This window comes from Euprymna scolopes, chromosome 39 (genome assembly GCF_053919585.1).
Source record: "Euprymna scolopes isolate OS-2025 chromosome 39, ASM5391958v1, whole genome shotgun sequence".
NCBI classification, from domain to species: domain Eukaryota; kingdom Metazoa; phylum Mollusca; class Cephalopoda; order Sepiida; family Sepiolidae; genus Euprymna; species Euprymna scolopes.
In genome coordinates, this window is record NC_136520.1 from 18,779,522 (window position 1) to 18,804,297 (window position 24,776).

General features: G+C 32.6%; 1 protein-coding gene across 1 annotated transcript in view; it reads left to right on the forward strand.

Annotated features, from left to right (window-relative positions):
• The first annotated feature begins 468 nt into the window (after nucleotides 1–468).
• LOC145263665 (ATP-binding cassette sub-family B member 6-like) overlaps nucleotides 469–24,776 on the forward strand; it is a 240,895-nt gene continuing 216,587 nt past the window's right edge. The window contains exon 1 of the mRNA XM_080120537.1: nucleotides 469–731. The gene's annotated coding sequence lies outside the window, so the exon portion shown is untranslated. The remainder of the gene's footprint in view (nucleotides 732–24,776) is intronic.

Consider the following 24,776-nt stretch of genomic DNA (forward strand, 5'->3'; position numbering starts at 1 on the left):
AAAGTCATCCCCTCTTTTCGATTGACTAGCCTTAATTAAAACCCATGTCACTTCCGGTTTGGCGATGGACGCAACAGCAAAGACATCACTTTTTTTTTTTTTTTCATATTCTTTTCCTTCTTTGCGGTACGGGTTTGAGCCTGCCTGCCTACTACCACTTTTTTTTCCTGCTCAACAAACACACATCTCCAAACATCCGAGCACCCAGGCTAGTTATTTCTGAAAGGCAGAGGTAATGCCCGGGAATTTTGCTACAATGTGTAGTCTCCTAGTAAGCAGCCTTAATATCATAGATTTAAGGCAAGTAGGTGGCACGATCACTAGCACAATAACTGATTCTATCGTGAAACGCGTTGTCATCGTATAATCTGAAGGTTACCATGTCCTAATGTTCGCCGTATACACCCTAACCTATGTATTCGCTGTGCATAGACTGATGACGTTTACGCACAAATGCAGTGACGTAGTACGTACAGTTTATAAAACCATGCTCTGCGTTGTTTTGTCCAACCGTCATCTGCGGTAATGTCGCATTTACCGTAACTATGTTTTTCTCTTTTCTTGTTTTGAATGCACGCATGTCAGAGCAGAAAGAAATTAACCCGGCGTTTAATTTATCTTAAAAGAAACTGAAAAATATAAATAGTGATTTCAAAATCGTCATTTTTTTCTGGAAGATTTCAACAGCCGGAATCGAAAGTTATTTTTAAAATTATCTCTAAAAACAATACGTAAGTAATACATTTTCAAGTTTTTTCTTTCAAATTAAAGAAAATGTTTTTTCACTTAAAATGAAAATGAAAATATTTATTTTATTAGTATTTTTCGTCTTGAATCATCATTTTTATTTCCCTAGAAATTTAAATTCTAATTTAATGTTAGTAAATTTGAACTTTTATTCATTTTTTTCTCACTGGCAGCCAATTTTCTACTCTTAATTTACTGACAATTTACGTTTTAGCCTGTTTATGTTTACTTTTTAATGGATTAAATTTTAAATTCGTTAAACTTTGATTTCTTGTGTACAAAAACACACAAAAAAGAAAAACAACAAAACATGGCCGCCAGCGATTAAAACATTGAATTAAAGTTTAATTTTTAAAACTTTACAAAATAAATGGTATTATTATACAAACACCGTGACAGCGTTAGGGTTAGGGGTTAGGGTTAGGGTTAGGGTTAATTCGCTGTCACGGTGTTTGTATAAATTTACCAAATAAATTAAAGTTGATACTTATGCAGTATGCACTTATTGGACCGTGCTGAAATAATGTTATTTAGAAAGCAATTCTTAACATGGGGAGATGAGTATTTTGTAATAATTCTGTACTTTCATATAACAATTCAATTAAAAAAAAAAAAAGAAATCGTAACACTTCAATTTAACTTGAAAATATTTAAAAATGGTGCGGTTCAATAAGTACATACTTTAAAGATTTTGGTACTCCTCCTGCACTTATTGATCCGTACTGAAATAATGTTATTTAAAAAGCCATTCTTAACATGAGGAGGGTGTTTTGTACCTATTTTGTACAATTGAATAAAAAAACATATAAAACTTAAACTTGGAAATACGATTTAAAAAATAGCGCGGATCAGTAAGTGCATTAGCACCAAAGTTTTTTTTCTATAAAAAATATAATTTATGACAAACATTCATTTAGAATCTTACCCCCACCCCACGCATTTAAAAAAATTTTTTTTAGTTTTTTCAATTTTTCTGTTTTTTATTTTTTATTTATTTATTTATTTATTTTTAATCTGGTAGATTAGTGTTTATTTTATTAGTATTTTATTAAATTAATTAAATAAATAAATGAAAACAGAAATCAATGTTTAAATATTTGTGGGGGGGGGGAGGTGCTGAAGTTTCTAATGCAACGTTCTGGCAAATCGATCACTCATTTTAAAATCACTCTACGTTTTCAGACCAAATTTCGTGAATTTAGCCTTTTTTTTTAAATTTTTTTTTTAAAGATTACTAGCTGGCCACCCGGCATTGCATGGTCGTAAAATACGCTTAAATATGATCTTTTGATTAATGCAAATTTTGTATTTATTATATTATATTGGAGCCAATATATAGTAATGATTTAAAGTTAAAAAAAAAAAAATGACTCCAAGAATCGAAACCAAAACGTTCAGCTCACGATTTACTTTTTCCTTTGACGCTAATGCCTGAGCTATGAAGGCATGTTTGCTGCAAGACTATAAAGATTAAAACATGAATCAATAGTTATTACGTTACTTGGGCACTGCCAACCGAATGTGAAGAATTGTGAAAAAAGGAGCACATGATTCTGTGACGTCAGACTTCTGTTTACTATACGAACTATGGAAAAGCAGAAGCAACTTAATGATTTTTTAAAACCTTTGTTTATCTTTTTCAAAATGCAATTAATAATTAATCTTTGTTATTATTTTGTTAGGTTTTAAGATTTACAGTTTAATGATTAATAATATTATAAATATTTGTATATTAAATATGGAATACGGTTTTACTGAATGTTCATGTTCGGCTTCCATACTTTTGTTTGGAAAAAAGAGACAAACAAAATATGAGGGGGGGGGGCTACGAAATACTTAATATTTGTGCAATAATATTTTCAAATCAGTTTTAATCTGACGATAAAATAGTTGACAAGAGCCATGTTTATATGAAAACTTAATATTAAAAAAAAATTTAAACATTAATTAAAAATCTGTTGTAACAGAACATTTTGAAATAATGGAATTTTAATCGTTTTAATCTTTTAAAAATGAATTAGTTTTTAGGAAGTTTCTTTTTCTTAGCAATTCAACTGATTATAGGTAAGTTTTTGTTCAATATGTGTATTTAAATTTGAAAAAAATAAATATTTTTTACTTAATTGAACTCTTATGTTTCATAATAAATAGAAATGTCGATAGATTTAAATATATTTTGTTCAAATTTCGAAAAAATAAATAGGGGGGCACGCACTAAAAAAATAGGGAAATTGCATTTTATATGTAATTTCATTCTAAGATGGATGTATCGAAAATTTCACGAAAATCTGAATATTAGTTGATTTTTCCTAGATTTATTAAACACGGGTATGTTTTCACATTCGAAATGCTTACTACATGGGAACGTTATTTTAAAATGCCAATTATGTAAACATGATTTTCGTCTTGCAATTTTATTATTTTCGTACAATGAAAACATTTTAAAAAAATCATTACTACTTTATTTTGCCCTTTTTCTTTTCAATGGTACAAAAGTTATATTGATAATATTAATTTATAATAAAGTTACATCGTGTTACATATGGGGGGGGATAATTCTGTGGTGACTTTTGGAGGTGCGCAATGTTACGCATGCATATTCATAATGCCGTCGTTCAACCTTTACCTGGTAAATTCACTTTAATTTTCACACTTTTGCACCGATTTTCCCTGGTGTATTTCGAATATAGATTATTCGAACCCATCTGAAACCTTGTTTGGGTAAAACCAAATATAAAGTTTCGCATGCGTTCGAATATTCTATATATTTAGTTTCATGTCTGTAGGCCAAAAACTGACAGACGAGTTTGGTAAACAAATTTTTTTAAACAAATATATATTACATAGAATATATATTACATAGAAAAATGCGAGCATGAAAAGTAATATGGTTAAGATTAAGCTGAGAAAAGTGAAAGAACTAGTTGTCAAAACTGGAAAAGAAAGACATATTTTAGTAAAAAATATAAATTTATAACTTAAAATATTGCAGCATTAAAAATTAAAACAAAAAATTCAATTTAACATTATATATAAATTGTTAATGCTGCAATATTTTAAGTTATATTTTTTTACTAGAATATCTTTTTTCTTTTCCAGTTTTAACAACTAGTCCTTTTTTAAGTTTAATCTTAACCATATTACTTTTCATGCTCACATTTTTCTATGTAATCCATGATTTTTCCAGGCTTTGCTTGGAAATATTTTCTTTTTTGTGTTCGATATCATATGCATTGTTAAACACTCCATAAAAATTATTACCAACTTCTTAAATTGAATAAATAAAAAAAAAAAATCAAATAAGACATAATTAAGTAAATAAACAGAAAGGACAAAAAAAAGAGAACAACAAAATTAACGGGCGACGTCGTAAGTGAAATATCATCAGCACGGCACAGAGCATCACTTTTGTTAAATCTCTCTGTATAACCCAAATAAGATGGCATACGATGACGCTTCCACTATGATTTATGAAGATGTTAACGATGAAAAAAGTTGCTGTGGTAACCAACAGCTAATCAGAAGAAATCGTTACTAAAACCTCAATGTTGAAAAAGTTACTATGCCAATCATGAGAAACTGTCTCCTGTTTCTTACTAATTTTGAGGACTTTTGAACACCAGTAATTTTATATCTTTTGAACAAAAATGAAAAGATTTTATTTCAAAATATAGCTGAAAAGCAAATGTTGAATTTTGTCAAAAAATGGAAACTTGCATGTGCAAGGTAAAGAAAAAAAAAACAGTTGTAGAAGGAAAATGGATTGACCAGTCTCTGAGAAAGTCGAGAGCATGGGTTGAAACATTTTTTGTAGCAATCAAAAACAAACATCAGCAAATATGAACAATTATAGTGTTTTAAATAACATTTTTTATTAACCAGAAGAAAATCATTTTTAGTGTTTAGAATTATACAAGTCAGAGTTCTTCTTGATTGATAAATGGAGGAAATTAAGAGGAGTCTCTTATTAATATGGTGAGATGTGTGTTATAAGGCAAAGATTGGGGAAAGAATATTACTTGATTGTGAATGCATGACTAATAGTTTTTAAGTGACTGAAGAAATCCTTCATGATTGAGGAAGGTCGTGTAATTTACAGACGAAAACTTTACGAAAGTGAATTACTGTGGAGAAAAAGTTTTAAACAATGTTTATTCATTATTGCTGACATTAGCTTCTTTAATGAGAAATAGAATACTTCATTCATTTGCAGTTTTATCTGACACTTGAATCCGTGCCAATTTGAGTACTAGCAGTTGATAGTGTCTTGAAAAAAAAAAAACTGGCTGTTCTGTTTAAATTTTGGCACATCATCTTTCTATATCAGCTTTCTTGAATGTTCCAGTCTGTTTACTATATTCCTACGCAAAGGGATGAAAATGTTGTCCCATAAATCTGTGTGTCAGAGTGACGCATTACAACTGTGTTTCCTTGTGTGATACCGGTTTGCATAGGTGTGTGGTTGACACAATCAAAATGTCCCCGCAATGAATAGACTTGTTAATGTGATGAACGACTTCCGTTAGCTGGTCACTACACATTTAGATGCTAACTTTAACTGAAACACAAGCAAACTCTAATCCTCTAGATTGGTTGAAAACGAGTAGGCAAATAAAATAAAAAATGGCACTTGTTTGAAATAACAAAGATTGAAATCTTTAATTTCAATTAAAACTAATTGTATCTACTTATGTCGAAATTATCAAAATATCCAATATTTATAGTTTTCAAAGTAAATTGCAAGTTTTACTTAAATAATTAAGATGAGTTACTTCCCTTGTTAAAGCTACATTTAAAAAAAATAATGGATCTGTGATTCGTGAAATCATGAAAGTACACTTTTTATGTAATGATGTAGTAATTGTGACATGACACTTAAGTCGATAACATTGCTTTTTAATGGAAATTCAATTTTGCGACTTGATTTTAGTTCCTGTATCAAACTAATAATTAAAAAAAACATTGTTTGCTATAAAAAAATCATATCTTACCATACAATGAGTTTTTTCTTTTTACTTTTAAGTTTATGGTGTCCATGCAGTTTGGCAAAAATATTAAAAAATGAAGGTAAAGAAAAATATGAAATGAAGTTATCCAAAAAATTGCTTAATTGGATCAAGTAGTTTTGTTTTTTTACAGAGGAAAATCAAATTTTAGTGAGACTCATCGCTCTGCAACTACCGGCAATTTACATCTACAAAGAGGGGGGTCGCCAGGGGAGATAACTCCATCTAATTCTTGGAAGTTTGTCTAAACACAAAATGAAGTTATAATTTTAACTTTTGAGACTGTTTTTTTTTTTTTTTTTTTACAAAAACAAAGAAAAAAGGAATACCTAAAATTATTAAAAACTAAGATTAATCTTGTTAAATTTTGGCAAACTTCAAGAATGGAGCTCCTCTCTTCGTAGCTGGAATAGCCAAAATGGCTTTGTAGCAAGGGATCTCACTAAAATTTGTTTTTCTTCTAAAAAAAGCTACTTGATTAAATAAAGTGTCTTTTTTTTTTTTTAATGAGAACGTCATTCTATAACGGGCACTAAAATTTTTATCTTTGTTTTTTGCTAAATTGCAATAAGCACCAATTTTAAAGTTTAAAAAAATTTTTCATTTTTTCTCTGTATTTTCTTACAATAACAAATATTTTTCATTGAAAAATTTGTCCAACGTTTTTGTGAAAAAACAACAAAAAATACACATAGATTTCGTCCAGCTTCTACCAGTGATTTACATTACCTGCTCCAAATATGCCTATGATAATGTGGTCCCTATTCTGCATAAGTAATGAAGCAATTTGTTAAAATTGCATATATGTGCATTGCTCCCCCAATTTTTTTTTTACATATCACTTTTCGGTACAATTATTTAAGTGACACTGAGACTGACAAATAGTAACGTGTTTTGCCAAACGAATTCAATAGTTATTGTGGTGTAACATCTTTACACTTTTCTCTCTCTCTCACCATAGCTATCTTTCTTTCTCTTTTTTCTTTTTCTATTTTTTTTTTTTTTCACCAACCCTCTCTCACCTCAACTCGTTTCTCTCTTGATTAAATGTGTTGAAAAAAATTCTTTTATTATAGTTATCCCTTTTAAATGTATTACTGTGATCTTACAATTAATTACTCTTGAACGATAATATGAAAAGAAATTGTGTTGATAATGAAAATAGTTCGAACAGATTAAAATGTAATACTATAATTCCATTTATTGCTCCCGGACAACTCTAAGAACAAAAGATTCGATTACCCTCCCCCTCCTTCCCCTCCAATCTTGCTCATTTGTCAAATAATATACTAATGTTAATAAAGATAACACTATATTTAACAAAAGTTTATTATCCCCACCTCCAGCCTCCCTTACCCAATACTGCAATGTTTGTAAGGAGACCTTCACAAAACTATGACTAAAATCAAAATATGAAGAAAAATGATGAAATTTTTTTTTTTTTTGCTCCTGAACAATGCCAACTTACTTCTTCCCTCACTTAATAAATTTAATATAAAGCTAGTAAGGCAGTCTTCACAGAACTGCCAAGAGTACTGTTAAAATAAAAATATCCAGAAAAATATTGATTAGGATAGTTTTATCCTGGACAACACTGAATAAAACATAGGTCTCGGTAAATTTTTTATTCTGGACAACACTGAATAAAACAAATGGTCTCAGTAAATTTTTTATTCTGGACAACACTGAATAAAACAAATGGTCTCGGTAAATTTTTTATCCTGGACAACACTGAATAAAACAAATGGTCTCGGTAAATTTTTTATCCTGGACAACACCGAATAAAACAAATGGTCTCAGTAAATTTTTTATCCTGGACAACACCGAATAAAACAAATGGTCTCGGTAAATTTTTTATCCTGGACAACACCGAATAAAACAAATGGTCTCGGTAAATTCTTAAATTCTCTTCCATTTTTTTTCATGCCAACATATTAAAAAGATATGTAATGTTAATAAAAGCAATAATCCAAAGAAAGTTTATATAATTTACTAAAAATAATACTGTAATCTTACAAATCATAAATTAAATCTGGAGTTTACATCTTGAAATTTTTAAATATCAGTTTAAAAAAAAATGCTGACTCATTTTCAGGTCTGTATTAATACATAACATTAAAAAATCGTGTTGATAATTTTGTCGGACTGACAATTTAACACCCAAAGAATGATTTTTACTAAATGTGAAATATTTTTCTGAGGTATACAAATTTGGAGAAAAAAACAAAAAATACCAGCTTTATAGGTGTATTTTTCAAGTTTATTATTTACGTGTTTATTTATAGCTGAACATTTTGCTAACTGCATTTCATTACCTCTGACGATATGAGCCATTATTGAAAATCCATAGAAATAATCATAATCTCTCTCTCTATATATATTCCTTGTTTTAAACAATAAATTCTTAAATATGTGTTTATATTTTGATTTACAGAATTTAACTTTAACTATTAAACTTATATATTGCTCTATTTTTTTAAATATTGAGCTTTACTGAAACTATTACCTCAATGTAATATCTGACAGGGTAATTCACTTGATCTATAATCTGTGCCTTCTCATTTATATATATATATATATATATATATAATATGTGTGCACACATAGTTACATATGTATATCTATATATATGTGGTAATTTAAATTTATAAATTAATAGAATAAAAAAACTGTAAATTCCATACTATTTTGTAAATCACACTTTTAAACCATTGTACATTTATTTTAGGCACATTCTTAACACGTTAAAACATTTTTTTTTTTTCATGAGATGCTTTCATTATTTCAAGTAATTGAAATGTAATTTGAAAAATATAAAAGCATCCAGATTTTAAACGAAGCTGTAAAAAAAAAAAATGCCTGAAGAAAATCAGTTGAAAAAAAAACAAACTGATGGACGAAAACAACTACAGAACTTTCCTAAACAAATTCGACCGAGACAAAGAATGACCATTCGAAAAATGGAAAAAATTACAAAAAAAGATTATTAAGCAAAAACACTCCGTACTATTTAACAATCTCTCTCTCTCTCTCTCTATATATATATATATATGTATATATATATATATATATATATATATATATACGCGCACACACACACATTGTGTATCAAATTATTAACGAGTTTACATTTTTTTAAATATTTAAGGAACAAGTGAATAAAAATCTATGAAACTTGGAAAAGTGCTTGCAATACTATTCAGCTGCTCCAGTCAGAAAATAAAAGTATTTAATGCAGTATTAGCGAAACTATGGCAGAAGATAGGAATATTTGTTGATTTCAGTGTGTCAAGTTATTAACGAGGTTGAGAAAAAAAAACACAATATACCCATAACTTGTTTATTGAAATAATTTTCAAACATTAAATGAACTAGGAAAAAATGTTTAGAACACAATAAATACATAGCAATTTCTACGTTAACATAATTAGGAGATATGCGATCCTTTTTTATGAATGACTTGTAAAAGACGTTGGTCCACAGAATTAGTCAAATTTGTGATTTCGTCAACGGTTATTCCTTACGATACCTCTTCGAGAGCATCCCACAACTCATCTTTACTCTTAAATTGGCATCCACTTGCATAGAGGTGTCGCTTCATGATACTCCAAAGGTTCTCAATTAGGTTCAAATTTGGTGAATTCGCAGGCCACTCCATCTTCCGTAGCCCAGAGAACCCTAGTTGTTGCAAATACTCTTTGCTTTTGTTTGCTGCATGCGAGAGAGCATTATCCTGCATAAAAATAATGGTTCTTCTGAACGCCAACCTTTGCTTCTTCAGCAATGGTTCAAAAGTGATCCTTCAGAAAAGCTATATAAGCATTTGACGTCATTTTTACACCTTCTGGGACTCTCCATGGGCCAACTAAAGTACCTCCGATAATCCCAGCCCAAATCATTATCCCACCACCACCTTGTTGGCGCCTTAAATGCTGATGACTGTCGTCCATCTGGGCCATCAAGAGTGACATGCACTTCATCCGTAAACACAACTTTGGAAAAATCCGTTTTCATGTTGTCCTCTGCCCATTTCAATCGGTTTTATATGTGATGTTGCTTTAATGGAGGCTTTGTCACGGGCTTAACAGACTTTGCCACTTTCAGAAGGTTACATTGAGTACTTTTTGAGACATTCTTCAATCCGGCTTGGTCAAAGACTTCTCAACTTGTCTGCGCAGGGTTCTTAACAACTTCACATTTAATTTTGAGTAGAGAATGGCGCGAAACAACTCTAGATTTACCTTTATCAGCTCTCTTGCGTATCTTTGTAGGGTCCTTGGCAAAGTTCTTCGGTTTGATGGTACCTTATCATTTTCAATATTTTGAGGGTAGTTTTACCTTTTGCTAGCTGCTCTGTAATAGTACTTTTTTCAAAACTACTCCAACCAGCTTTACAACCCATTTTATTGACGAAACAAACTGCCTTGTTAATAATTTGACACACCTCAAATACCATGTATTCAGCAATTACGATCGTAAGTTGTTTACATTGCGCGGAACAATACGAAAATTTCACAGTACGCGCAGCTCTGCATTGCCAACATTTCCAAAGCTTTTGATACGAAACTACCGGTAAGTTTCTGAAACTGTTAAAAAAAAAAATGTTATTGTCAATAATTTGACACGCAGTGTGTGTGTGTGTATATATATATGAGAACAATAGAAATGGGAAATGAAGTCACAAAACTATATATTGGTGTGGTGGATATAGATGGGTTCATTTATTCAATAAGGGAATACAAACAATTAGTTGGGATAGAAGGGACTCTTTATGCCAAGGCATTTCGAAGCCTAATGCTTCTCATCAGAAGAGTAGAGATGCGGCATCTAGCGTTGGATTCATTAGGAATGAAATAAATCAAATCAAATTATAGATGATGTTGGGAGCTTTATCGAATTCTAAATAAAGGAGGAGCATATTATAGATAGTATGATGTAAAAAGGTATATAGGGTCTTTGTCATAGTCTTAAATGTATGGAGTATATGTTTTTGGGTTAAAGTGGGGGTATAGCGTGGATGGGTGGTGATTCTATTTTAACGGTGTGTAAGGTGTCTATTATCTATGGAGGGGCATTTTTGACAGATGCAACCGAGACGACAAAGAGTACTATAAAGTAGTGTATAATTTTGGGAGGGGTAGTTGTAAGGCTATAATACTGGATTTCAGAGTATGGTATGTTAGGTAATATGTGGCAATATTTTCTTATATATACAAGGAGGGGGTTTGGGTATAAGGCAGAGGTAGAAAGATAGGGTAGCAATGCCTTTGGATGTGTCTAACATGACAAAATAGATTTTTGGATGTAGATGATTGGCGCAGTGGAGTAATAGGGGGAAATGTACTATTAACAATAATAATGCTAATAATAATAATAATGATATTACCAATAGCAATAATACCAATGATGATGATAATGACAATGATAATAATAGCAATGACGGTGATAATCATAACAATAATAAGGGGTACAGACAAAGGCAAGGTCAAAATAACACATGAAATACAATTAAGGGATAAAGGGTGAAGTGAAAAGAACAAAAAAAAAAAAAAAATTAAAAGAAATAAAAAATACAAAAATAAAGTTTCGTTGGCAGAGTTGGATAACTAGGGTGCAAGCACACGAGAAAGTGGTACAGAAGATTAGAATAATATATATGTACCCATACATATACACACGTACACACATATATCTATAATATAAAGCTGACTGTCTGTGTGTGTCTGGTCACGAATAGGCTCCTGTATAGTTGACTATTATAGAAAACTGATCACATATAATGATAGAAGATGTATCGAGACACAGGAATGGGTATGTTTGATCTGGCAGAATGATGATTCATTAAAATTGTGGGGTCTGCGTACGTGCCTGGTCCACAAAGTATGGAAATAAGATTTAAAAATAAAAAAAAACGTTTACAAGTGTTTTTGATATAGATGTACATAATAATACTTTGATAAGTATGTTTTAACTTAAATAGGTATAATAAAATTGTGGGATCTGCGTTCGCGCCTGGCCTCCATAGAATGGAAATAGGCACAAACTTTAATAAAGACTTTTCATATCTATCTGCATAAGTATACTTTGATAATTATGTTTCAGTTTGAAGAAATATGGTATAATAAAATTATGGGGTGTTCGTTCGTGCCTGACCTCCATAGAATGGAAATATGTCACACAGTTTAACAAGGTTTTTTAATATAGATCCACAGAATATTGTGATAAGTGTTTCAGTGTGAACAGTTATGGTATAATAAATTATGGGGTTTCTCTATTTTATTTTTACTTTCATCATATTTTGCTTTGGTTTTGATAGCCCCAAATTCGAAGCTATCTGTTTACAGCCCTTCCTTTTCATAACCTATCATACTTTCATAAATCAGAGTCCATTTTCTGTAGGCTGTTTTTGAACCCAGTCAATGACGCATACTTTTGCTAGTATATATTACACACATACAGATATATATGGGATTAGCCGGCAAAACAAGAGTTCGGAGAACAATATCCTGGGGGGGGGGGTGCTTAAAACTCCTTTACAGGAAAATGTCTGCAAAAGTTCACATTAAAGTTCTGAATTACCTGATTACAAGGGCCAGCGATCTGTTATTTATGAATAAGCAAGACCTTAACAGCAGAATACATACATTCTCGTTTTTAAAACAAGGGACAGATTTCTTGTATAAGCTCCAAGGATACTTGTTGAGCTTTGTATTGTCCAGATAAGTGTCCCCTTATAGAATTGAGCTCACTCTTTTCCTCTAACGCATTTAGCTATACATATATATATATATATATATATATATATATATATATATATATATATATCTTATATCTTCGATATATATAAAAGCCAAACGTCTGTGTGTATGTATGTATGTTTGTTTGTAACGCTAAAACTTTTGAAAGACGGAACCACACTTGACAAATTTGGTATCATATCGAAGCCCCATCACCCGGATGACAAATATCGAAATTTCACGTCAAACGGACCACTAGAAGTTGGTCAACTGATCAGTTATCTTCGAGGGGGGCCCCCAAAAAACCTGTCATTATCTATATATATAAAAGACAAATGTTTGTTTGTAACGCTAAAACTTGAGATGAAAGATTCCTCTCCCCTAAGAATAAAACATATGTTCAATATCTGCTTTTGTTTTTTCATTCTTTATACGGTCCCGAGCAACGCCGGGTAGCCCTGCTAGTATATATATATATAAGCGAAAATGTATGTTTGTGTGTATGTTTGTGTGTTTGCTAAAACCTTTGGACACACGCGACGAAAATTCACAAACTCGGTATCATATTGAAGCCTCATCCTTCGCTTGAAAAATATCGAAAAATTGGCCAAAAACGTTAACTTTTTAACCCCGAAATTGACAATTTTCCACAGGGGGGGGGGGTCAACAAAAACGGGTTTCTCATAACGATGTCCTATTCTATGCATGCGTCAGATGACGTCATGACCTCGTGACCTGATTTACTTTAAATAGTTGAAAAACCGAGTAAATTTCATCTCCGTCGCTTTAGCGCAGTTGGTTAACGCATTTGTTCATTATCTAAACGTTTTGGGTTCGAATCGTGGTGTTAGATGTTTTTTTTTTTTTTTTTTTTTTTTTTTTTTTTTTTTTTTTTTCGATGTTTTAAATTTAAATATTGAACCCTGTATTATTTAAGCCATTTTTCACGTAACGTTCGTTTTCCTGGTTTTTTTTTTTTTTTTTTGTTTTTAACTTCGCTTATTCTTAGCGACACCCGGGTATCCACAGATTTTTTTAAAAATTTTAATCTCGAAACAGGCTCATTTAAGCCATTTTTCACGTGTTCGTTTTTCTGTTTTCACCGTTCGTTTGCCTTACGTTAGATTTTTTGCGGTTTTTTTTTTTTTTTTGATGTTTTGATTACTTCGCTTATAACAATGGTTACATTGTCGTCGTAACGCTCGACAACTTTCAAACATCTTTCACTAACTCATTCTGGCTGGCCGATTTTATTTTCAAACTTCACCTCAGGGATTCGGGTTCCATCCTACCCCTCCCCCGGTTTCTTTTTTATTTAACACCACACACATCTACAAACACCCGGGCAATGCCGGGTACCCCTGCTAGTATATATAAGCAAATATTGTAGATACAGAGGGAAGTGTACAAGTTAGAAAAGGATTTTTTGCATATTATGAAAATGGTTAAACAATGTTTTATAAACTTTAAAAATTAAGGTGCAAGATTTAATTTTGAAATTTATCAATTTTAAAAGTGCAATTTTTAAAACTTTACAGAGCAAGTATAAAAATTTCATTTAAATTGAATTTAAAAATTATCTTTGGTTTATCTTATGTGCATTTTGTTGCACTTAAAAATATCTATTCAGCAATTAATGATATAGATATACAGGGTGAGGCAGAAATAACTGATGTTTTTTTTTTGTCAATTATTTATTTTTTTTTTTTTTTGTCAATTATGGAATAAAATATCTTACATGTGATGCCCATTTTCGGCAACAAAATAAATAAATTATTTCAAAAACCTTTTTTTTTTTAAAATATTTATGTACGTTTTTTGTGCAAGACAAAAAATGTCAATTGTTAACATTTTGGGAAAATTTAACATTTAAAATTTAATTAAAAATAGTAGAAAAAGTTTTACATTATTCTGTTTTCTATATGATAAAAGGGTTTTATCTTTCTGGAAAAAAAAAAGTTACTCAGAAATAATGGATTTTAATAAATGTAATTTCGTTTTAAAAAACAACTTGATTTTTCGGCCATTTTTGGTGGTGCCTAGCTAAGAGGAATAACTATTTTTTTTTTCTCTAAGTTATTGTCTTCAGCTGATTTTTCTTTGAAGGTGATTTTCAAAAATGTTTATATATTAGCACACCAGTAGACCAGATTAACACTTAGAAATAAATGGCAGCAAAATATATTAGTCTATAACAAATAACACGATACAATAATAATAAATGAAAATTTACAAGTTAGAATCGGTTTCATTTGTCAGCTTAAATATTATTTAAGTCCAACTTTCAAAATCTGGGAACATTAGATATGTATTTATCGAGGTTGGTAGCAAAATTATCTTTGTTTAAATTGATACTTTGTAATCAATCCAAAAATACTGTTAAGAAAAGTCAACGAAATATAATATTTAAGCTCACATCAGCATGTCAAAGTTTTAACCCAACTGTTTATTTTTTTAACTATATATCTCTGCTGCTTGTTTGAAATACGTGTAGGAATTTTATTTGCCCGATCTTGATGTGAAAACGATAACATTTTGAGTTGCATCATTGAAATAGAATGTTAACTAATTTGCATATTACATTGGAGTTGTCTTAATTTAATTGGATGAGGCTATGACAAAGTTAGAAAAGATTATATATCATTTAATTACATATATATCATTTAATTACATATATATCATTTAATTACATATATATCATTTAATTACATATATATTATTTAATTACATATATATCATTTAATTACATATATATTATTTAATTATATATATATCATTTAATTATATATATATCATTTAATTACATATATATCATTTAATTACATATATATCATTTAATTACATATATATTATTTAACTATATATATCATTTATCTCATTTAATTGGAATTCATTATTGAAATGAGTATTTATTTATTTATTGCGGACTATTATCCTCATCTTTCTTAAATGTTTCACAACGTTTCGGCCAACTATTCCTCTGGCCTTTGTCAGGTGGTACCACGACAGGATAGGAACTCCGAATCTCCTAACTGTATTTTCAGCAATTACTGCCATCCATAGTTGTTGTCTTACCATGTTTTGGCCAAGTAAGCCTTTGGGTAGGATTGAAACCGCTATCTTCAGACAATTCTCACCTGGAACCGTAGAGATTCAACATCTCTATCCACTGCGCCACAGGCCTCGAAGGGCGATCCAGGTTGGATTTTTTGATCTTATAAATCCACGTTTATTTATTATCTGATCTTCCATGGTCGGGTCCGTATCGAATGGTATATATATTATTTTAATTGGAATTCATTATTGAGATGAGTATTATTAATTTATTTATTGCGGACTATTATCCTCCTCTTTCTTAGATGTTGTTTCATGACATTTCGTCAGGTGGTACTTTTTCCATAGCTACCAACATAATAGATGCACTGAGACTAAAGCTGCTCTCAGGAACGCCAGCAACCACTGTAAAAGAGCAATAAAAAATGCAAGAGAGCTATATGTCCAGTCTGTTAAATCCAAAGTAGCTGATTAGCGGCTTGGTTCCCACCAGTTTTGGCAAATAACAAATAGGATCCTGAACAGAAGTGTGCGTTCTATCCCAACCATTATCAACGGACCAAACTATTTGCCAAGAACTTTGCAGCTAATTCTACCCTATGCGACGAAGGCCATCGACTCCCTATATTTCCTCCTATAACACAGAACATGCTAGGTAACATACAAATATCTGTGCATGAGGTCGCCAAGCTAATCAAGAACCTTGATTCCAGTAAAGCAACTGGCCCTGACGGCATCCCAATTATAGTGTTAAAAAAGCTTCAACCAGAACTTGCTTCCATACTTACGAAACTGTTTAAACATTGCCTTAAAGAGAAGTGCTTTTCAACACCCTGGAAAACCTCATTAGTATGCCCTGTATTTAAGAACTCAGGTGATAAGTCATCTCCCTCTCAGTACAGACCAATAAGTCTCCTGTGTGTCATGAGTAAGTTGCTGGAATCCATACTAAATAGAGAAATAGTCAACCATCTCAGCAGAAATAACCTTCTTAGTGACACGCAATATGGTTTCCGTTCTGCAAGATCTACCGCAGATGTGCTAACAGTTATATCTCATAGGATTAGTGAATCTCTTGACAAAGGCTTCCTTTCCAGGGCAATTGCTCTTGACATATCAAAGGCCTTCGACAAGGTATGGCATAAAGGCCTACTTCACAAGATCTCCAGTTACGGTATAACTGGAAATATTCTCTATCATTAAATCATTTTTCTCTGATAGGCTCATAAGAGTAGTGGTTGATGGACAAAAATCAGAGGCCTTTAGTATTAATGCTGGAGTCCTGGGCCCAACTCTCTTCCTGATCTACATCCCTAAACACATACTTAAATCATTCGTTTACATCTATGCTGATGACACAACCATCTACAGCAACACATCAAAGGTTGTATATGACAAAGCTCTCTCTGATTCGCTCTCCTCTGATCTCGAACGAGTGGTTCAGTGGGGTAAGACGTGGCTGGTTACCTTTAATGCATCTAAAACCAAACTCCTATCTTTACATCATCAACGCTCTGATCCCCATCTGGCATCAATTGAAATGGATGGCTCTCGTCTAGGAGAAGCCCCATGTTTTGACAAGCTTCTGGGCTTGACCTTCACTCCTGATCTGAAATGGAACACGTACATCAAGTTTGTTGCTAAGGTCACTGAAAAGATGGTGGGATCCTTCTACCGCTCCAGAAGATATCTCACTAGTGATGCAATTCTCTATCTATATAAAAGCCAAGTACATCCAAGGATGGAATACTGCTGCCATATCTGGGCAGGAGCTGCTAAAAACAGTCTATCCTGCCTTGACAGAGTACAAAATAGGCTTCATGGTTTAGTGGGGGATGCCCTTTTCTCTTCCCTGCAACCTCTCTCCCACAGAAGAGACGTTGCAAGCCTATCTTTGTTTTATCGTTATTTCCATGGCAAGTGCTCGTCTGAACTCCAATCTCTGGTCCCCCCTCGCCAATTTTTTACAAAAAAACACCCGTCTAGCTGAATCCACTGTCAAAAACTTTACCCATTCTTTATCTGTGCCTAAATCAAAACGTAGATTCCATGAACAAAGTTTCTTTCTTAGAACTGCACGCCTGTGGAACTCTGTTCTGTCTGCCTGCTTCCCTCCTGACTACAACTTGGATGTCTTCAAGTCCAACGTAAACAAATTCCTGATGAACCACCCCCATAAGTAGACACTCTAAAATATCCACACTAACGTACTGTACTTACAATAACCCTTATCCCTGAGTGGCTTCCGGACCTTGATAAGTAGTGACCACCTTGTAAAAAGAAAAAAAAAATGTAATTTTGAAATAAAAACGAGTAGCAAATGTGACATTATCCAATCTTAAGAGGAGTTGCAAAGTCATGTTCAATACTTGTCATGCAATAATTTACTATTGATAACAATGGATCGTTTTTCACTAACGTAATTTTCTACAAACATGATATAGTTACGAAGAAAAATTGAAATTTTAGCAGTCGAGTATGGATTACAATTGTATCAAAAATGTTGCCGTGACTACCAACTTCCAGTTAGTGTGATCCTGGGCATGGCTTTAAGACATCTTGTGGTGAGACCCCGTTTGGGGGCCGTAGGGAATGTGAAGTTACCCCTTAGTTACCATTGCTCTGAGATCCACTTTGGCTTGAAGTGGTAATACCTGTTAGAGTATTTGTTGCTACCTAATCAGACTCAAGATACTGGCTTCCTAATCAAAAATGCACCAAACATTGATGTTATTGTTTTTATCCGTTCCCTCAAAAACTCAATCATGTTCAGCAAAGTCTAAAACAAAATCCTTTTTCTTTTACAAGACAATAAAACACCATAAATATTTTCTGTTTGAGTAACATAATTTTTCACCAAACGGACATGCCATAGCCTACAGTCTAATTCTTATATATAAAAAAGGGTGAATACATTTAATTGAAAAACCTTTTTTATATGAATTTTTTAAAGTAATTATTCAAAATTAATTTCACCCTCAACTCCGCTTGATTCTCCTGGGTTTGCTTTTGATGTCATAGTCCTAATGTTTTGCAGCACGCTAGCTCGTTGGTTGGTTTTGTTTAGCAGCATATCAGCCACTTTTGGGTTATTTAATGCAGAATTCAGTCATTTTGGAAAAAGGTTTTATGCTTCAAATTCTTTATATCTCTACAATTATATAAATGCAACTTTGTCTGTGCTTTTGTTCCTTATAGAATCCAAAACAGCTGAACAGATTTTCTTTTAAATTTACAGAACTTTAGTGTATAAGTCTGGGAGTGATCTTAGTTAAGTTTTGTCTCGGAATGTCCTTGATAATTACCGATAATCCTAACCATTATTTTAATCTATCATCAGTAAACCCATTTTTTCCATGTCGTCACTTAGCAACGATGATAGAACAACGGGCCTTGAAATTTCTACTGTGGATAGCATGTTGATGGATAGCATGTTGATTGAGTGTTTTTTGCATGACGTGGACTGTAGGTTTACTCCACATCATTCAATCCCGGGCAACATTGGGTCTTCCTGCTAGTTAGCAGGGAGACCCAACGTTGCCCGGGATTGAATGATGATCAACGAATATTTCACACTCCTATATATTTTGTCATTGAAATCCATAAAATCGCCTAGGAGGAAGCTTCACATGCCTCCATGCAGTAACTTAGTCCAAAATATATGTTATTCTACATTGCATTCTAGAGAACCTATTGTTTCTTTTATAAAATTATTTCATATAAACTTCTTTACAGTTAGCGAAAAAAGAACATGAAGAAATTTACGTGCAGGGTTTTAACCTACAGACCATGTCATGGGAAAAAAAAACCCCAAAAAGACCCCATAAATTTTCAATTCTTATAAAATTTGTTGCAGTCATTAAAAAAAAATTAAGAAATTGACATGCGGAGTTTAAACCTACAGTCCACGTCATGCAAAAAAAAAAAAATGCTATCAACTTACCCACAGTAGAAATGACAAAACTAACCAACCAGCAGAAGTGACAAAACTAACCAACCAGCTAGAGTGCGGCAAAACATTAGGATTATGAAATCAAAAGCAAACCCAGGTGAAAAATTGTTACTCAAAATCTCTTAAGATATTAGAAAACTAGATAAAATTCCCATTTTAATTTTTTTGTCAACTTGAAGTTATGGAAATTCACCAAAAGTTTGCAAAATTTTGTATATTTAGTTGGAAATCTAATTCGTTTTTTTTAACCTTAAAAAATCATTTTAAAGCCTGGTTATACTTTAAAAAAAATTTTTTTTATTGTTTTAAGTATTTTGAAGACAGTTTTGTTACAATTTAATCAAAAGATTCATATTTTTACATAAATATTGTCTACTCTTCTACAAACTTCCCCTATACTGTCTAGATGTAATCTTCCTTTGAGGTTATCAGAACTAAGACCATCTTTTAAAATTTTTTACATATCCATCGTATCATTTTTATATCATTTCTCTCCATGTAACATCTATCCTCAACTATCACTGGTCAGGTTTCACTTCTATACATCATACTGTGTATACATGCCTGATAGACTCACCCATTGGTCAACAGTAGTAACACTCTGCTAGTTAGTAATAACAGAAGTTTCCTGAATTTACTTTATCCAATCCTAATTCTTGTAATCACACTTACATCTGCTCCACCTTGTGCTCCAATGGTATCAATTTCAGAACAACTTCAATAGCTTCTCCATTCTTCGCATTCATTTCTATTGTCATATACAAATTTGACCTTTTTTACCAAGAATTCTACTGCATGGATTATTTGAGTAATTCTTACCTCTATTTTTTTTTTGGGGGGGGGGGCCGAATCTGATTTTGCACCATTTTTCTTCCAACATTAATTGTTAAAATTTTAAAATACCACAGTGTTCCCACAACAGACTGACTGCGAAAATATGCAAGTCCAAAAAAACAATTGATAGTAAACCGAAAAGAATTGACGTATGGAATTTCACAACCAAAATCTGGCTGGTGTTAATTTGAAAAAGAAAACAAAAAAGTAAAGTCATAATGGATGTCGGAACTACGTGCAAAAAAAAAAAAAAAAAAGAATGAATGCAAGAAGGTAGAATGAAAACTCAAACCATATTTTAAAATCTTTTCATCAGAAAAAAAACTGAAAAAAAAATTTTTTTTCCCTGACTGTTGTTGGAAGTGAACTTTTTTATTTTATGAAAAAAAGGGCTAGTTTTTTTTTTTGCTAGAAGACAGATACTATTTTCGTTCACTGTTAAATATTTGGCAAAGTTCCCCCCCCCCCCATTTTTATTTCGGCTGTCAATGTTTTGGCCCTGAAAACCCCAGGTGATTATATATATATATATATATATATATATATATATATATTATTATTATTATAGTAAGTTATAAAATATATATGGCGATTAAGCTAAACTGAATATTCCGCGTTTCATCCACTCTAGGATTCTTCAGGCTTTAGCTCTACCTACGTATTGAGCACTGTTGAAGTAAATGAAGTTTACGCATAAATTTATACTTTCGTATATAAATTTTATGTGAGTAAATGAAGTAGTTTATATATAGATATTGTTACGTTGGGAACGACAGAGGATGATTACGCAACAAAAATAAAAAATACAAAGGAAAATAAATCTTGGTCCTCAGGTTCGAACACATGCGGTATATCAAACAAGAGGGGAGGAGAACACCTTTCTCAGACCAGTGAAATAAAATAAAATAGATACAAAACACAGTGAGAGAGAACGGAGTCAAACGCGATCTTAAATTTTAAATCGGCTTTATTGCAAAGAAAATAGGCTAAGGGGGGGGGAGTGAAAAAAAAAGAAAATCAAACCAAACAATAAAAGAAAAAAAATTATGAGGATGGGGGGGGGTTCTTGCACTTGTGTCCAAAAATGCAAATGGAAAATACATTGATGAAAAACAATAAAAATGGCAAAATAAACGAATCGCTGATACATCGCACGAAAGAGACATGTGGATAGAGAGGACTTACAGTTCATATTTTTTTTCTATTTGAGGTTTCTTCACCAGTCTGTTATTTCAAGGTTTCTTTTTCTTCATTTTGGGCAATTGATTCCGAGAACTCAAATGTTGATTTATAAAGTTCGTATGTCATTTCTTTTTGTTTCAGATTATTCTGTTCAAATCCTTAGTCCATTGTAAATCAGTTTCCCCGTTTAGTTTTAAATCGATAAGTGTCCGCACCCGTCCAAGCTTATGCCCATTATCAGCAATAATCTGAAGCAGGGCTCACCGTCTGTTCGCCATGATGGTTTTTCAGAAGTGTGCTCTATAAAAAAAAAAAATTGTCCTTTGTTTTCCTTCTTCCTCCTCTTCTCCATTTCCATCCATAATTCGCTTGTCTCTCCTTTTCCCTTTGTTCACTTTTTGGCTCTAGACTCTACCCCCTCCAGAGCCAAAAGGGGTTAGAATGTGTGTTGACCGGATGACCTCGCCAAATCGCTAACTCATACTGAAGGGGGTGGGAGGTGTTAATATCTGAATGTTTTATTCCACTCTTTCCTCCTCTTTCTCTTTTCCTACACACTCTCTCTCTTGCGCGCGCTGTTCATTTTTGCCTTCGCGACAATTCAAACAACAACAACAAATAAAGGCTAGATACATTCTTCGTCGGCCAAAATAAGTTAAATTTAAAGTTTCCTCTTTAAAACACAATCTATTTTTAGGACTAATATATATATATATATATATATATATAAATATATAAATTTACAGAATTTATATACACATACAAAAAAAGATAGGACATTTTGTTCCCTACAAGATTTTTTTTTTCCAGTGTTCATATATAAAAAAAGGTTTTGTCATTTGCTTGGAGTAGATATTCAAGCTGGAAGATTGGAAGACCATTATCACCCAGTTGCTCAAAGTGCAGCAAAAAGCAGAGGAAAATTTAAAAGAACAAAATAAACAGCTCCAGTTGCAATTTCAATTGCAGTTTCAGCAACAACTTTTTCTGCAGTTCCACTAGGAACAAGATGAAAAGCAACAACAGCAAAAAGGACAAGAGGAACTTTAAAAAAAAAATTTTGAACATAATGGAACACTGATAACAGCGCAGCTTTTTCCTAAAGCACCATATGGAATTTGATTGAAACGTTAACCTATGTACCAGAGCAGAATAAAACGTTTGACAATTTTTACAGGCAATACAAAAACTTGTTCACAGTTGCTTGCCAAGATTGGAGCAATGACAAAAAAACTTTTATCTCAATTTTTCGACCCAAATACAACTTTTTCACCGGAGATGGAAGTGTGTCAACCTGGCAGAACACAAAGATGAAGATTATCTCACCTTTGCGTCCATTGTTAACAAACACTACGACAACTTTCGTCTGCTGAACTATCAGCGGATGCTTTCAAGTTTGATTTTTGCACAGGATCTCAACAAAACTCACAGATGAGTTCTCTCAAGACTCAAAAGCGGACAAAAGCTCACACTCCAAAAGGTGATGGAAGATTGCCAACGCGTATTCAGCGTAAAGAATGACTCGAAACCTCGAAGAGTCTCGCATGTCATATGGACGAAGGACGTTACAGACCAAAGGAGTAATCCCTCGTAAAAAGCCAAGGAAACAAGAAGGCAACTCAGGCACAATCATAGAGTAGTTATCCACTCTCCAAAACATAATCGCGCACAAATCTGTGCAGTTGTTGCAGCGGGTCACATTGGTCTGTAACAGGTTTCTAAAAAAAATAAAACCAGCTATGAGTGTGACAGGAAAAGCCACAAATCGACAAATTGTAGAAAAAAACAAGAAATAACAGGATCCGACAAGCGAGATCTGACATTGAATCAGGAAGGAACTGGCAGAAATATGTAGCTGTTAACATCCTCAGCAAGGAAATAGATTTACAGATGGATTCCAGTTCAGACCGGTTAATCAACATACAAATATGAAAAAGGTTGAAGAAATCAATCATGAAGAGAACTAACAAATCAGTTCGTCTAGTAACAGGTGATAAGATAAAATTTGAGGAAAAGCTGATACTCCCTGTGACATTGAATGGTACCACCAAAAAGGTAAGAGTCTTTGTGCACAAGATATTCAAAAACCTCTTCAGAACAGATTGAATGGAGTAATTTAAATTCTGGGACCAACCAATAAACGGTTTCTGTCATGAGGTAGAAAACTCTACTGGGGCACAGCAATTAAAGAACGAGTTAAGAGGAAAATTTCTGGAAAATTTTTCACCAGGACTAAGATGTACCAAGGCGAGATTTGAGCTGAAGGAAAAGATCTACTAGTTTTCAAGAAGGAAAATGTCCCATTTCAACAGTTGAGAAAATTGGTAAGAAACTGTATCGGCTAGAAAAGGCCGGAATACTATCGAAAGTAAGCACCAGTGAATGGGCTGCCCTCATGGTATACGTTACGGAAAAGACCAATTAAATTTGTGTCCGTGTGGATTTTTTCCATGGGCCTGAATGCTGAGTGTCTAAAAGATTACAACTATTCCCTTCCCACACCATAGAAGGTATTCAGCAAACTCAACGATGGTATGAGAAGCAGAAAAAGATGACTTTATTTGGGATATCGAGCAAAATTACAACAATGTACCAGTCTGTTTTTGAGAGATTTGATCTCGATCCTCCCCAATCAATACATTTAGATTCAAGATGAATGAAATCAACATTCCTCTCTTTGAGATCTTCAAAGATTGTAAGAAATCTCAATTTGATAAGGAACTTGACTTCCAGAACTACTGATGAGAAAGTTGTGTCACTCTGTTGCGATTATGTTCAATAAACAAAATGTTCATTGGAAGATGATTGTCCACAATGTCACCGAATGACTTGGAATCTACAAGAGCTGCAACTGAATTGGAAAACACTTCACCCATCAAAATGTTGGGCTAAAAGACAAGTACCGTCAGAACAAGGAGGTTGCTAAAGTGGAACAGTCGATTTTTCACGACAGACTCTCACCAGATTGTTTCACTGGAAGTTGCGTTCGCAATTTTTGAGTAGCAAGATGGCAAAATGAATCTACACTGATATTCAACTACTACTGAAAGCTGTTGGAGCTGATGTTCTACCACCATATGACAGACTAAATTCAAGAAGGAACGAAGACCACCTGTGCAGAAGCGCATGAATCCGTTTAGAGGTGTTAAATTTAACTACCTCACGTGTCTTAAACTTACATCTGCTCAACAGTTTGCATCATTTGAGTCGTTGGCATTCCATGACCTTGCATGATGGACTTGATAGCAATAGTGGACATTTCAT